The sequence below is a fragment of the Cupressus sempervirens genome, chromosome 5, assembly GCF_028749045.1.
Source record: "Cupressus sempervirens isolate cs-2001-9-10 chromosome 5, ASM2874904v1, whole genome shotgun sequence".
Taxonomy (NCBI): Eukaryota; Viridiplantae; Streptophyta; class Pinopsida; order Cupressales; family Cupressaceae; genus Cupressus; species Cupressus sempervirens.
Genome location: NC_143122.1, coordinates 576,275,702 through 576,279,857, shown reverse-complemented (window position 1 = coordinate 576,279,857; position 4,156 = coordinate 576,275,702). Strand labels below are relative to the sequence as shown.

General features: G+C 30.7%; 1 pseudogene; it reads right to left on the bottom strand.

Annotated features, from left to right (window-relative positions):
* Nucleotides 1-249: 249 nt before the first annotated feature.
* Nucleotides 250-1,399, bottom strand: LOC149557233 (uncharacterized; annotated as a pseudogene).
* Nucleotides 1,400-4,156: the final 2,757 nt, after the last annotated feature.

The following is a 4,156-nucleotide window of genomic DNA, read 5'->3' as shown; positions in this document are numbered from 1 at the left end:
AAGGAATTATATAAGGAAAACTTAAGATTATTTGTATTGTCTATAGACAATTAGTTTGTAAAAACATATAAGAAAATGTTATTTTTAAAAATAATTGAGTCACAATTCAAGGAAATTGAACAAATAATTAAACTTTGATATTTTTCTTCATATCAAGTGTACCAAAATAGATGTAAGCATTATGATATTGTTTTGGGAGAGAAAAGTTTTTTGTATGGACACACCATTGAATAGGGATAGATTCATAGTCTAATAATTCAAAAGTGATGATTTATCATTCATTTTTTTTATAGAATTGAGCCTTCTTGATCTCTCATCCAAGTCTATTATGATAGCAGGTTCTTTATTTTTTACATTGTTTTGCAATTGTATTTATGATCATAAAACCAATTTTCTCAAAGGTTGCCTATTATTCATAAATAGAGAGTGATTTATGAAATTTTAAATCAAGCTAATATGAGACAACCATGTTTCCCATTACTTGCCATTATACAAAGGGATTTTAGAGAAGTGTTTAGAATGATAATCTTTGATTCTTTAGTATAGACTTCCATGGTTAAAATGAAAGATCACAATTAAATTTTGTGTTATCAATAATGTATTAGGATCAAATGCATGATGGGTTGTATCATGAAAAATACTAATGACATCTCCAAATTTTTGAGTTTTCAATATGTCATCCTCCCTCATATGTTGGCATAAGAAGAAATATATTGAGTTAGAATAAAACCCTATCAATACAACAAATCCATTATTTAAAAAGTTTTAAAAGAACCCAAAAAAAAAATATCTTAAGGGTATCATGTATGATACTACATAAAGTGTTGAAAAAATATAAATAACTTGTCAATAAAATAAATGGACTTGCCTTGAAGGTACCTCAGGCTACTTGAAATAAAACCTTGGCAACCTTATTGAATAAAACATGCCAAACACACATTGTAGTTTATAGTGGCATCCACAATAGCATAATTATAAGACATGTGAAGGATACATATGGTATAAACAAAATGTGTTTCACACAACAAAAATTTAAGATGAAAACTTGATACTCACTTCAGATGGAAAGCTCTTTGCCAAAAGATAGAGAAACCATTCTATTGCTACAAGGGAGACATCAAATTGTAAATGCTCTCAATGTGCAACAACTCTACCATACAATCAAAAAAGTAGAAAAAACAAGGATACAAGTCAAGAAATATCCCAAGGAAAGAAGGTTTCTATGCTAAAAATTCCAATCATTATACAAGAGGGTTCTTAATCTTTACCTTGGTAGTTTTTTTGCCAAGAGGTCTCTCAATACCCTCTATTCAATGTGACAGCCTAACAAATTTTCTGTGTAGTAGTCATTGACTAATACATTCTCCAAAAGCACAAAAAAATCCAAAAACATCCTCATCAATTTAGCCCTAGTCACATCTCCTATAGCTTAATAATACTAGATTTAAATTGATGGCTAAATACTTATAGTAATTGTTTCTCCATATGACTACTTGGTGTTAGGATTTCAATTGTTAAGTAAATATGTGTCATGTTGTCACAAAACATATATTTATCAAATAATTGCTAATCATAAATTTAAAATCTAATATAGGTATATGTAAATGATTCAAGCTCAAACTAGTGCAAAAATAAATTAAGTCCTATTAGTTACATATCTAGCTATTCTAATTACCTACTAGAACTCAACACTGGTATTTTTTTTAGAGACCTTATCTTGTAGATGAGACCTTAATAATTTAGTCATGTGACCATTTTTTTGAAATAAAAGATGGTCATAATTTTTAGGAAGTAGATATGTAACAAAAACTCCTCTAATATTCATTTTTTGGCTGAATTGTCATCTACCAGAGTTGTTTATAAACTTGACTGATGTCAGAAGGGATAAATAGTGCATGTCTTTTATCATTTTTTGATTGTTGTATGCATAATTGTTTTGGTACTATATTTTGTTACAATTTGTTGAAGTCATTTTTTGCATTCTTTTAGAACAAGCAAGAGTTGTAGATACATGAATGAGGAGGTAGAATAGTATGGATATTTTGAATAATTTGTTAACCTATCTGGCTTTTCTATGTAGAAGTAGGTAGCACACAACTTTTAATTGAAATGCCTCTAACTTGAATGCTATCTTAAATTGAAATGCCTCTAACTCGATTGCCAAAGGATAATTTGCAAGTTTGTAGTGTTAACCAAGCTTCTATTCCTTAACATAGGAAATCATCTTAGAACTAATATTTACCAAGCAAGGTTGGCCAATGAAGGATTTTGTTATTTTGGTATAGGAAGCTTGATTATTTCAAGTATTGTTTATAGCTGAGTATGGTGATGATTATTGGTTATTGTAAAATAAATTTGGGTCGACTTGATAATCTGAATGGTATAAATGAAAGGTCAAGTTGAGATTTCTCATGTGTGTGCAAGTATTTTGATTAAATTAAGAAGGAAAGAGTGAGAGAAAACTTGAAGGATAAGCATGTATCCTTGTGGAGTAGAAAAGTGTTATTCAATTAGGAAGCATCAAGTATGAAGTAGAATAGAGATTTGTAATCAAAAATTTAGTTGCATTAGAATTAGGTCATTTCATTGTTACTCTCTAACCATTGTAGTAGTGATCTAAAATGTCTTAATAGAGTTAGTTTAATAGCCATTTGTAAATCCTCTAACAAGGTGATAGTTCCATTGAATTATTTTAAGACCTCTTGCAAGGCCACTCCTAGAAAGGTGATTAAATCCTCTAACAAGGTCACACCTAATAGTTTGTTTTGTAACCTTTAATCATGTTGGCTCCTAATAGGGCTCACTTCAGAAGAGTGAAAAATAGTAACTAGTTACATTGGTGATTTTTCCCATATTGGGTTTCCACATTAAATCCTAGTGTCTTATGTGTTCATGTTATTTCTCTTATGCTTGAAAATTAATTGATGTTAATGTTTAAGATCAGCTAAATCTAATTCACACTCTGCATTTATTGAGTTATAACATTTTTAGTCTCAATCTAAATTTTATTGTTGACATCTAAGGGATCTAGGATTTATTTTAGTGGTAACCAATTCACCCCCCCTCTCAATTACTCCTTCTATATTTCCAACAATTGGTGTTAGAGCTTTTGGTGCTTGTAGAAAAGGTTTTAAGGACCTAAGCTAAATATTAGGATGTCTTACAAGAGAGAGATTCCAAAGCTTAAAAAAGGCAACCTTTTAGCATGGCAAGGAATCATGAGACTTCATCTGGCCACCATTAGTGATTCAGGTTCGAAATACCTTGATGAAGAAGACACATCCCCTACTGGTACATTATCTATTGGAGATATTTCTGAGAAAAAGAAACATAACATCATGATGATTGATATTACATCTACTCCTAGCTATGATAAATTTGATGAGATCAAAGACTACGAGACTACTTTTGATATGTGGAACAAGATAAAGGACATCTATGGTGGTGATGACAATGTGAGGAAAGCCAAAGTAGAAATCCTTAGAGGATAGTTTGATCAGATGAGAATGAGAGAAGATGAAAATTTTGCCAAATATGTGGAAATAATCAAAGCTAGTGTTAGTACAATTAGAGCTTCTGGATGAGAAATCAAGGATGAAACCATTGTAAGTAAAGTTCTTAGAACATTGCTTCCTATCTATGCAATTATAGTATCTACTATTCAAGAAAAGAGGTGTGATCCAAATCACAAGTTACATTTGGATGCCTTAGTAGGAAGATTGACAACTTTTGAGCTAGACAACTTTGACAATTATATTCCAGCTTCCAAAAACATTGAATCTGCATTTGAGGCCAAACTTTCACTCAAAGAGAAAGGAAAGAAAATAAAGGAAATTCAATAAAAAAGTGAAGAGGAAATAGAGGAAAGTTATGATAGTGATCTTGAAGTTGTTGAAGCCAATTATGTTCCAACTTCCAAAAAAATTGAAACTGCATTTGAGGCCAAACTTTTGCTCAAAGAGAAAGGCAAGAAAATAAAGGACATTCAATCAAAAAGTCAAGAGGAAATAGAGAAAAGTTTTCATAGTGATCTTGAAGTTGTTGAAGCTTTACTTGCAAATAAATATTCTAGAAGTAGAGGAAAATACAAAGGTAAAGTTCCCCTAATCTATTTTTTGTATGAAGAAATTGGTCATATTCCTGCCAAGTGCCTAAA